Below are 12,347 nucleotides of genomic sequence, written 5' to 3' on the forward strand. Positions count from 1 at the left end.
GCTTGGCGGGGATTGGGACGGCTCCATCGTCCATGACGACCACGTCGACTTCCTCCACGACACGCGGCGGCTGCACGGCGCGGACAAAGTGGAGGTCCGCCTCGAGGGCGAGCGGGTGGTCTTCCGCTCGCACTTCTTGCGCGGCTTCGGCCTGCCAGCGAGCGCCTTCTTCTGCTCCTGGCTCGAATTCTATCAGCTCCAGCCGCACCATCTCACCCCCAACGCGGTGGTGCTGCTGTCTGCCTTCGTCACCCTGTGCGAGGGCTATCTCGGCGTCCTCCCCACCCTTGAGCTCTGGGGGAGCTTTTCCAGTCGAAGTTGGGCACGCGCAGCAAGGGCGTGCCGGCTCATACTGGCGCCTTCATCGCGTCGCGGAGATCGGGCGCCGACAACCCCTTCCCCGTCATCACGCTAATCCAATCGGTGAAGAAGTGGCAGAAGTCGTACTTCTACGTGCGGAACATCGCTCCACGGGGCGACTACATCAACCTGTCGGCTTACGTAGCCGGCCCACCCGCGGGCAGGCTGCCCCAGTGGTCCTTCCGGGCTGTGACGCTGTCGCAGGCAGGAAACGCCGCCATCGCCCGACTGCGGGTGATGGTCCAGTCGGAGGGCCTGACGGGGCCCGACCTCCTGGCCGCGTTCGTCACGCGCCGGGTTCTTCCGCTCCAGAGCCGGCCTCATCTGATCTGTCAGATGAGCGGCCAGCTCGATCCGAGCCGAATGTGCACCAAGGAGATGCCGCGCCACGAGGTCGCCTCCATGGTGAACTACCTCGCCAACTGCCAACTCTCTGAAGAGTGGCAATTCGGCAAGGATCCATATAGCCGTGCCAATCCTCCGCCTACGGTACGCTCCCCTTGTCTCTTTTTCTCTCTCTCTCTCAGCCTTGTTGCCGAGTTCCTCTGGGCCGACTCTAACTTAGTCGGCTTGTTCTTTTGACAGAGTCCTCTGCTTCGGCCGGCCGGCAGGACAGACGTGGAGCGCCGCTTCGTCCCCGACCGGACCGAACACGACTTGGAGGACCCCGACCTGGGGGCGGTCCATATGGACGACGCCATCGAGCCGGCCGGTGACCAAGCCGGCGGCGAAGCAGGCGGCTCCGGGTTCACTGCTACCTTCGACGACTGGCCGGACGAGGATGAAGCCGAAGCCGTCCCGCGCCGCCAGCCGGCATCCGGACGCGGCGCGGGCTCCTCCGGCACGCAGCCTGCTCGGGGTGGAGGCCAGAAGCGTCGCGCCGCCCAGGGCTTGTTCGGCAGCCGAACGAAGAAGCCCAGGGGCGGGGCGGCAGCCACTAGGATGGAAGAGGCGGCCGCGAAGGCGGCTCACTTCCGCAAAGTGGTGAAGCAGCCGCAGACCATGTTGGCGTAAGTTCTCTTTCTCTATGTGCTCTCTTTCTTTCTTTTCTTTTCTTTCTTTCTTTGGTGGTTCTTGAACTCCCGTCCATTTCTTCGACGATCAGAGCTCCGTTGTCACTTGAGCGGGCGGCTGCCGGCTCCGTCGTTGAGTCGCCAGGGGGCTCTGGGAGCACCACCCGCCGCGTGGACCCCCGCGCCGCCCTCCAGGAGGCAACAGAAAGGAACGCACGGGAGGTGCAGGAGGAGCAGGAGGCACGGGAGGCGGAGGCACGGAAGGCAGCCGCTGCCCAGGCGGCTCGGGAGGAAGAGGCGGCGAAGGCACTCGCCGAGGCCGCAGCCAGGGCCCAGGCAGAGGCCGAGGCCGCGGCGGCGGTAGGGGAGGCTTTGATGGTCACCCCCCTGCGCGCCATGGTGCCTGGGGACGTGGAGCCCTCGCCAGGGGGAGCCAGCGGCTCCCAGCCGCGGCTGGAAGGAAGAGGCGACGACGTCGTCATTTTGGAGAAGGGGCCGGAGCCGACCCAGCCAACTGGGGCGGCCCAAGGCGGCCGGCCTAATTCGCCGCCTACACAGTCGGCGGAGGGCGAGCCGGCCGCGGGAGCTGAGGTGGCGGTCCGGGTTCCGCCAAGCCGGCGTGCGGGGAAGGCCGCGTCGGAGCCGTAGAAGGCTGCGTCGGAGCCACAGCCGGCCGTGGGCTCCAGCTCGTCGGCCCGAGACACAGAGGCGGCCAGCGCTACCTCGGGGTGGACGCCAGGCGGAGGGACAGCCGTAGTGAACGTGGCTGCACAAGACGTCCGGACCTGGCTCCAAAGCCAAGCCGCGGCGCTGAGGCAGTTCACCGATGAATTCCTCGCAACGCGGGCAGCCATCCGGGTTAGTATTCCCGTCTTGTTTCTTCTTGAACTTGATTTCTTCCCTTGATCTTGATTTCTTTCGTGGGGGCGCGTCAGCGCACCCACTAGGTGTAGTCGCCGAGTTCCGAGTCGGCTGCTGAGCAGGCGGCTTGGAACTTCTTGGAGGATTTTCCTTTGCTGTTTTTGTTCTTACTTTGGTCTTCTGTCCATCTTGCAGGACTACCACAACCTTCGAGCAGCCTCCTTCAACTCCCAGGCTCGGGAGCTGACTCAGAAGACTGCCAACCTTACTGAGAGCCGAGGTACGTGGCTTGATCTTTATCTCATGTGGGGGCGCGTCAGCGCACCCACTGGGTGTAGTCCCCGAGATTCGGGCTGACTGCTGAGCAGTCTGCTCGGATCTTCCTTGACGATTTCTTATTGTTCTTCTTCTTCTTCCGTTCCTGCAGCGGCCAACGCCGGTCTGAGGGCACAGCTGGGGGAGTCCCAGACTGCCGATCCAGCCGGCTCACCGGCTGCTCCGCCAGCTTCAGCGTGCTGGGTCACAGGTCTTAGCCGCCCTCTGGCTCGGCCAAGTGGTCCCTCGCACCCCCAGTCGGACCGCCGACTGGCTGGAGGTGGCAGCCGGCCGCTTCGAGGCTTGGAAGGCGTCGGTGGCTCGCTCCGGTGCCAGGCGGGCACTGGAGTTCGTCAAGGCCTGCTATCCCGGCCTGACCCTGGACCAGCTGGCTACCTAGCGGCAGCAAGCTGACACGGAGCTGGAACCGGCGCGGCCGGCCATCATTCGGCGGGCTTCGGCGATCGCCGACTACACCGACACCAACGTCTTCGCCCCCGAGGTGGACGACAATGGAGTCGCCCAGCCGGAAGAGTGGTTCGGGCTGGACCCGGCGCATGGTGAGGACTCGGCGGAGGAGATCGACTCCAGTGACGAGGGCGAAGAGGGGGAGGAGGAGGGTGAAGACGCCGAGCCGGCTGGTGGAGTAGCCGGCCAGCCTCAGCCTGACCGCGCCTCCAGCACTACGTCGCGCGCGAGTGCGTCTCCTGCCGCAGGAGGTGGTCAAGCCGGGACCAGCTAGGCGGCCACTCCTTCAGCCGGCGAGGCCGCCTTCACCGACCAGCTCGGCCTTCATGTCGCGCCCTAGTCTTCTTTCTTTTGTTTTCCTGTCTTGTTACTTTTGAACAATGTTTGGTTAAGTCTGCACAATTCCACCCACTGGGTGTATTCAAATTTAAGTCTGTCGCCGGCCTGTTGGCGGCTTTCATGTATATAACTTATGCAATTGGCCTTTCCTTGTACTTTTTGCTCTTTGTCCTTCTGCTTTTTCCTTTGCCGCCCTCCCTTGGTTGCCGCCTCCCCAGTCAAACAGTTGCTCTGCAATCTGTAGCTGGGGAGTGCCTGGCCGATTGGGGAGGGGGAAGTACTTTAGCTCTGCTGGACTAAAGCTAAGTTTTTTAGGAAGCCGGCCAGCCGGCTGCTTTGACAGCCGGCAGGCATATTTGGAGGCCGTCTCTTTGCTATATAGGTTAGTTGTTCCTTAGCCATTTTTCGTGTGGGCGTCCTTTCTGTCTTCTCTCTTGCTAGTCGGACAGTCAGTTCTTTGAGCTGCGACTTTCAACAAGAGAGGACTTGGGAGCCGGCGCATTACTTTGCTGACTTCAGGAAGAACTTTCAATATAGCTCAAGGCGGCCAGTCCCCGGGCCGACTAGTCGAACCCGGTGCCGGACAAGAATTCGAAATGTAATAATACATTCATGGATATGACACTCATCATTCATAGATAAATAAAAGGCAGTCCCCGAGTACTGTTCGGGGGGCCTGTTGGTTTGTACTTAATACAAAAAGGGTAGCGTGATACATACTGCTTTTCAGCTGTAAAATCGTCTTAGGAGGTTTGCGTTCCATGGTCGCTCCGACTCCTTGCCGGAGTCGTCTCTCTTGCGTGCTCTTGGTTTTTGCGCGTCGATCAAGTAGTAGGAGTCGTTGCCGAGTGCCTTGCTGACGACGAAAGGGCCTTCCCAAGGGGCCGAGAGCTTGTGCTGGCCGGCTGTTCGCTGGATCAGCCGGAGCACAAGGTCGCCCTCTTGGAAGGATCTTGGCTTGACCTTGCGGTTGTAGTAGCAGCGCGGCCCTTGCTGGTAGATGGCGGACCGGCTGAGGGCTAACAGCCGGCCTTCTTCCAGTAGGTCGACGCCGTCTTCTCTTGCTTCTTTGGCTTCCTCCTCCGTGTACATGGTGATCCGAGGCGAGTCGAACTCGATGTCTGTTGGGATGACAGCCTCGGCACCGTACACAAGGAAGAATGGAGTGAAGCCGGTTGACTTGTTGGGTGTAGTGCGCAGACTCCAGAGGACAGCCGGCAGCTATTCGAGCCAGCAGCCGGCCGATCGCTCCAGTGGTACAACCAGTCGGGGCTTGATGCCGGAGAGGATGAGTCCATTTGCTCGGTCGACCTGGCCGTTTGACTGCGGGTGGGCAACGGACGCTAAGTCCAGTCGGATGCCCTGCGTCGCGCAGAAACGTGCTAGTGCACCTTTGGCGAAGTTTGTGTCGTTGTCGGTGATGATGCTGTGCGGCACGCCGTACCGAGTAGTGATGTCGGTGATGAATGTCACGGCAGTCGGCCCGTTCAGCTTCTTAATCGGCTTGGCTTCGATCCACTTTGTGAACTTGTCCACAGCAACGAGTAGATGTGTCAAGCCGCCGCGGGCTGTCTTGAAAGGGCCCACCATGTCCAGTCCCCAGACGGCAAAAGTCTAGGTGAGGGGAATGGTCTTGAGGGCAGAAGCCGGCAGGTGTTGCTTGGAGCTGAAAACTTGACATCCTCTGCAGCTCTTGACTATTTCTTTAGCATCCTCCAAGGCAGTCGGCCAGAAGAAACCGTGGCGGAAAGCCTTGGCCACGAGGGATCTTGAGGCTGCGTGATGGCCGCATTCGCCTTGGTGGATGTCTTTGAGGATTGCCACTCCTTTTTCTGGCTCGACACAACGCTGGAAGACTCCAGTGACGCTGCACTTCACAAGCTCTCTGTTGATTATTGTATATGCTGCGGCTCGTCGTTGCACTAGTCTTGCTGAGATCTCGTCAGCCGGCAGCTCTCTACTGACTATGAACTTGAGGATGGGCTGGGCCCATGAGGGGGCTGTGACTTCTTCTTCTGTTAATGTGGCCACCATGACTCGGGTGGGTGGGTTGGGTGCTGAATTGGAGTCGGCCACCGCTTCTTGTGTCGTTGCAGTCCCCGGGCCGACTGCTGCAGTCCCCGGGCCGGGTTCTGAAGTACCCGGGCCGGGTGCGACTGCGGCAGTCCCCGGGCCAGTCGTCGAAGTCCCCATGCCGCCTGCGGGATTTCTCGAGTCGGATCCGGCTGTTTCTGGCGCAGGCGGTACGAAGATGGAATCCGACTCTGGAGACGGCTTGATGGACGGCTTGAGGAGGCGCTGGAGGGAGACGCCAGTCGGTATGGCTTGTCGGGTAGAGCCGATCCGTGCTAGGGCATCTGCTTGGTCGTTGTCGGCCCTTGGCACATGAAGGAACTCGCACCCTTCGAAGTATCCGCTCATCTGTTGGACGAGAAAACGGTAGCTCGCCATGTTCGCGTCGTTGGCGTCCCAGTCGCCAGATGATTGCTGGACCACCAAGTCTGAGTCGCCGTAGCACAGGATCCGGCGTATGCCGAGTTCTTTGGCTAGCCGGAGCCCATGTACGAGCGCCTCGTACTCGGCGACGTTGTTGGAGGCGGCGAAGTGGATCTGCAGCGTGTACTTGAGCTTGTCGCCTTTGGGAGAGGTGAGTACGATGCCGGCTCCCAAGCCGGTGCGCATCTTGGACCCATCAAAGTGCATCCGCCAATGGGTGGAGTCGGGAGCCGGCGGTAAGTACTGGGTCTCGGCCCAGTCGACGAGGAAGTCGGCCAATGCTTGTGACTTGATGGCGGTGCGGGGTTGATAGAAAATCGTGTAGGGCGCCAAGGCAATGGCCCATTTGCCCACCCGGCCGGATGCATCCTGGCTGCCTATGATCTCGGCGAGCGGGGCAGTGCACACGACCGTGATGGGGTGCTCTTGGAAGTAGGGCTTCAATTTCTTGGCAGCGAAGTACACCCCATAGCACATCTTCTGGTAGTGTGGGTAGTTTTGCTTTGAGTTGGATAGTACTTTGCTGAGTAGTAGACCGGCCTCTTGACTAGCTGAGCTCGGCCTTCCTCCGGGCGCTGGACCACAACAACAGTGCTGACGACTCGGCTTGTTGCGGCAATGTAGAGGAGCATGGGCTCCTTCTCAGTTGGCGCAGCCAGGACAGGCGGAGTGGTCAACATTTTCTTCAACTCATGGAAGGCTTGGTCGGCTTGATCATTCCACTCAAAGTGAGTGGACTTCTTCATGAGTCGGTATAGGGGGAGAGCCTTCTCTCCTAGTCGGCTGATAAAACGATTCAGTGAGGCTAAGCAGCCAGTGAACTTCTGCACATCTCGCAGCTTGGTGGGAATCTCCATCCTCTCGATGGCCTTGATCTTGACGGGGTTGCACTCAATGCCGCATTCGGAGACCAGGAAGCCTAGCAGCTGGCCGGCTGGCACTCCAAACACGCACTTTTCGGGGTTGAGCTTGATCTGGAATCGGCGCAAGTTGGCGACTGTTTCTTTCAGGTCTTCCAGCAAGGTACCGCGCTTCTCTGTCTTCACCACAATGTCGTCTACGTAGATGTGGGCATTTCTGCCGAGTTGTTTCAAGAGACATTTCTGCATGCAACACTGAAAAGTGGCACCGGCATTTCTCAAGCCGAATGTCATTGTCAGGTAGCAGAAAGCTCCAAAGGGTGTGATGAAGGTAGTCTTCAGGCAGTCAGCCGGGTCCAACTTGATCTAGTGATACCGTGAGTATGCATCCAAAAAACTTAACAGCTCACATCCGGCTGTGGAGTCTATCACCTGGTCAATCCGCGGCAGAGCAAACGGATCCTTTGGGCAGGCCTTGTTCAGACTAGTGTAGTCTATACACATACGCCACTTGTTATTCTTCTTCAGAACCAGAACTGGGTTGGCAAGCCACTCTGGAAAGAACACTTCCATGATAAAGCCGGCGGCAAGGAGCCGGGCTATCTCTTCTCCCACAATTCTTCGCTTCTCTTCTGATAGTCGGCGGAGGGGTTGCTTGACCGGCTTCGCATCAGCTCGGACATGTAGTTTGTGCTCGGCGAAATCCTTCGGGACACCCGGCATGTCCTTTGGGGACCATGCAAAGATGTCTCTATTCTCATGGAGGAAGTCGACGAGCTCGCCTTCCTATTTACTGTCCAAGTTCGCCCCAATCACAGCGAACCTCTCCGTGTTCTCCGGGTCCAGAGGTATCTTCTTCGTCTCTTTGGCAGGCTGGAAGGAGCCCTGCGCATCGCAATCCTTGGGGTTGGGGGACAATGCCGGCTGCTTGCCGGCCATGGCCACAACCCGCTCCAACATCTTCTTCTCTTCTGCCACCACGAGGGACTCGGTCAGCCGGCTGCTGGCCATGGCACACTCGATGGACTTCTTGTAGTCGCCGGCTACCGTGATGATCCCCTTCGAGCTCGGCATCTTCATCTTCAGGTAGGCGTAGTGGGGCACAACCATGAACTTGGCCAAAGCAGGTCGGCCAAGCAGTGCATGATAGGGGCTCTCCAAATCCACCACCTCGAACCATATTGCTTCCCGGCGAAAATGATCTTTGTCTCCGAAGAGAACATCCATTTTGATCTTGCCGATTGGAGAGCAAGATAGGCCGGGTACGATACCATGGAAGACGGTGCGGCTCGGCATGAGCTGCTTCGCTTTGATGTTCAGCTTGTCCATGGTATCGCGGTACAGTATGTTGATACTGCTTCCGCCGTCTATCAGGACGCGGAAAAATCTGGCAGCTCGCCTCTCCGTCGCGAGGGTGACGTCCAAGACCATCGCATAGGAGCCAGGCGAAGGCATCACCTCTGGGTGGTCGGCCCGGCTCCAGCTGATTGGCTTTTCCGACCAGTGCATGAACTCGGAGGTGCTAGAGGCGACTGCATTCACTTCTTGGTGCTGTCGGCGTCGGCTGCGCTTGTCGTTGGCTTGACTTGTGAAGACGACGTAGGCGGCGTGCTCTTCGGGGAATTCGTCTTGGATGGCGCCGACCGCCGGCCGAGCCGCCGGCTGCTGGGGAGCTGGAGGCGGCGGGCCGGGAGGCGGAGGCGGCACCATCCCTTCGCCCTTGGTGATGCGGGCGAGCCAGTGGCATTTCCGGGTTGTGTGGTTGGACGGCTTCGCGCCGCTGTGGAACTTGCAAGGGGCGTCGAGTGCTTGCTCGTAGGAGAAAGACGGTTGCCAGGGCGGCCGGCCACCCTTCTTCTTGGGAGCGGGCCGCTCTTCGGGCTGCTCGTCTTCAACTGTGGCCACCTGCCGACTGGTGGAAGTCGGCATGGGGCCCTTGCGCTTGTGGTCGTTCTGGTAGGGGCGCCGGTTAGGGTCGCCAGCCGGCGTCTTGGGAGCCGGAGCAATTACTTTCCCCGAGGCGTCCACTCGGAGCTCGGTCTTCATGGAGGAGTCGGCAGTGGCGTACTTGTCAGTGATGACCAGTAGCTCGTCGAGGGTAGCCGGCTCGTCGCAGAGGAGTCGGTGCTTGAGGAGGGTGCCCTCTCGGCACCCGGCAGTGAAGTACTCGATGGCCTGGACCTCATGCACTCCCTCGCAGGAGTTGCGGAGCTCGGCCCATCGCGTGAGGTAGTCGCGGGTTGACTCGTTGGGCCCCTGGACGCAGAGGGAGAGCTGGCGAGGCTTGGGAGGCCGCTTGTAGGTGCTGGTGAAGTTGCGGACGAAAACTTCGGTGAAGTCCAGCCAACTGTTGATGCTGTATGGCTTGAGGCTGTTGAGCCATGTGCGCGCCGTGCCTTGCAGCATCAGGGGGACATACTTCACGGCGACGCGCCGATTGCCATTGGCGATGCTGACGGCCGTGGAGTAGTCGATGAGCCAATCTTCCGGCTTCACTGAGCCGTTGTACTTGGGCATGTCTCTGGGGAGCGAGAACCCTTTGGGGAAGGGCTCGTCGCGGATGCGGGGGCCAAAGCATGGTGGGCCGACATCGTCTTCTTCTTCTAACGCCAAGGATCGAGCAAGGCGGTCGATCCTGTGGCGGGCGTCGTTCTCGCCGACTCCTTCTCGGCGGCCGAGTTGGTCGCCAAGAGTCGGATGTATGACAGGCGGCGGAGTGAGGCGTCTTTCTCTTCGAGGCGGGGGAGGAGGCAGGTTTCCCCTGTGCTCCACAGCTCGAGGGCGGCCCTCCGCGTCGCGCTCGATGGTGATGCGAGTCCGGCTACGGCTGGCAGCTGGCTCCTTGTCTTTCTTCTGGCGCGCGCCGCTCGCAGTCGGCGAGCAGGACGTCGCGGCGTGTTCCCGGCGCGGGGGATGACTATCAGCACGGGCGCCGGCTTCGTGCCGTTCTGCAGCCGCATCGATCAGCTGCTGGATCCGTCTTGTCATGTAGGGGAGCTCATCGGCTCCCAGCCCATTGAGCTCCTCTGCAGCCGCCTGAGCGGCTCGCAGATTCTCGGGCGGGGTGGCCTAGACGGGGCGATCTGCGCCCAGCATGCTGGCAACGGCCGCGCCGCGCTTCTGGACGAAGCCGGCTCGGCTGGGGCCGCTAGGCGGCGGCGTGCCGAATGCGGCGCGGTCGACTTCGCGCTGGTGGGCCTCGGTGAGGCGTCTCATCGAGGCTATCTTTCGGCCCTCCGCGATGAGGGCAAGGTGGCGCGCCTCCAGGGTCTCGGCGTCGGCATCGGCCGGGATGGGGGCGGAGAGGTCGTGCATTGCCGCTTGCAGGGCGTCGCGGGCATTCTCGCCCGAGTTGGAGACGTGGCTGATGACCAGCACTTCAGTGACAGCGCTGCTGCCGCTGTCAGCTCGAGGGAGAGGGTCGTCGAAGACCACCACGTCGGAGGGGTAGGCGTCAAGTGACGCGGTGTCGGAGTCGATGAGCATCGGGTCGGTGGAGCCGACCGACTCCATGTCCGCAGCAGGCTCGCTGGAGACGTGAAGTTGGTCGAGGAGGCTGACGAGGCGGCTCTCGGGGTAGTCGGCGCCTGCGTCAGACGCAGGCTCGTCGGAGAGGCGAGTCTCGCCGAGCAGATCGGCGAGGCGGCTCGCTGCGCAGGCGTCGTCGACGCCTTGCAGCGCGTCGAGGCAAACGCCATCGGGCGCAGCAGGCTGGCTGCGCTCGCGGGGGAGGAAGAGGGTTCCCGTCCAGAACAGGTCTCCGGACGACGGTGCACCTGGCCCCACGGTGGGCGCCAAATGTCTGGTGGTTGGTGCGACATATGCCAAGGGATGGCTTATCATTGTGGGAGCCAATAAAACGTCGCCGGTGCCCGGAAACGGGATGAGGCGAAGACATGCACGCCGGCGAATCTTACCCAGGTTCGGGGCTCTCCGAGGAGATAACACCCCTAGTCCTGCTCTGCGGGGTCTCCGCATGATCACTAGATCGATAAAGGGTAGCTACAATCGCTCCTAGAGCTGTTGAGATCAAGGGAGAAGAAGAACAAGGCTAGCTCTTGCTTCTCTCTATCTATGGTGTGTGTGTGCTATGCTTAGAAGGCAGCTCTATGCTCAGAGGCCAACTCTGCTTAGGTGCCAACCCTTTGCATGGGTGCTCCGGGGGGTTTATATAGGCCTACCCCCCGGGGGTACAATGGTAATCCTACTGGGCGCTGGTCCCAGCCGTCAGTGTCTGCGCTCGCCGGCTTCTCCGCCGGCTGCTGGGTCCCGCCGGCTGCCGGCTACTTGGTCGACAGGCCGGCCCCACCGCCTAGGGTCTTGTCGGCGGCTGCTTACTGTAGCCTCGCCTGTGATGACGAGGGCTTTGTCGAGATAAGCGTGGCTACAGTGGGCCGCCTCGGGGGCTATCACTGTAGCCTTACCTCGTCTTGTCTCCTTAATGGGGCTCCCGCTTTGAGGAAGGGAGTAGCCGGCTTCTGGAGGCCGGCTATGCTCTTGGCCGACTGGGAAAGGTCGGGCCGCCTTCACGCCTCTCTCTGGCTGAAGGGGCCCGCAGTCCTTGGGCCGTACGGGACTTGGTCGTGGATGACGTCAAGGCTAGCATGGCTACAGTGCCGAGCCGCATGGGAGACGGCCGTCCCGTACGGCCTCCTGTAGCCACGCCCGCCTCGGGCTTCGACGGTAGTGGGCCGCACTGTGGCTACACCCTGTCGTGTCGTCGTTATGTGGGAACAGCTTTGGTGGTTGTGGTCTCGGCCGGCTGCTAGGAGATGGCGTCCTTCTTGGCCGGCTTCTTGGAGTCGGCCACCCCGTAGTCGTCCTGGGGAGAGGTTGCTCGAGGCTGGGTCGCCTTCCGGGAGTCGCCTTCAGGGGTAGCCGGCCAGGGAAGGCGGCCCAAATGCTTGGAATGCTTGAAGGCCCAAAGGCCCGATAATTTTTTTGAAGAACCAGGGGTAGTCGGTTGGGCTACCTGTGGCCATTTACTCCGACAACAGAGCACGATCAATTTGAGGGCTGCTCTAGAGTGGGTTTTCAGATTTTCGTTTGGAAATCAGATGCTCCCGGCAAATGCAAAATCTTGGGGTGGCTGGCTCTTCTTGGAAGGTGCAATACGGCCGATGTGCTGGCCAGAAAGGGGTGGCCGCATGGTCCGACATGCGTGCTTTGTGCGGGGCAACCTTAGGACATGGTTCACTTGTTGGTTGCTTGTCCTTACACTGTCGAGTATGGAAGTCAATGCTGCAACACTGGGGGCTCCCGGCCACTTTGGCGCCATTGCAGGCAACCACATCGTTGCTGGGATGGATAGAAGAGTCCACTGCAACAATGCCGACCTGCGAAAAGAAGGCCTGGAGTTCACTGATTCAGTTGGTATGGTGGGTTACATGGAAGGAGCGCAATGCCCGGATCTTCCAGAACAACTATGCGTCAAGGGAGGTGACGGTCCGGCGGCTGATCGAAGATGCCGGAATATGGACAGTGGCAGGCAGGCGATTAGTTAACACCCTTATTTATAGACCCGGGGTATCAGACTAAAACGCCCTAACAAGGCATGGGTCTGGTGTCTCGGTCACCCCTGGTGGCCCTGTGAGTTCTAAAATTGAAAGCTTAACTATTGTATGTATGTCTTCTA

Source organism: Triticum aestivum, chromosome 5D, assembly GCF_018294505.1.
Source record: "Triticum aestivum cultivar Chinese Spring chromosome 5D, IWGSC CS RefSeq v2.1, whole genome shotgun sequence".
NCBI classification, from domain to species: Eukaryota; Viridiplantae; Streptophyta; class Magnoliopsida; order Poales; family Poaceae; genus Triticum; species Triticum aestivum.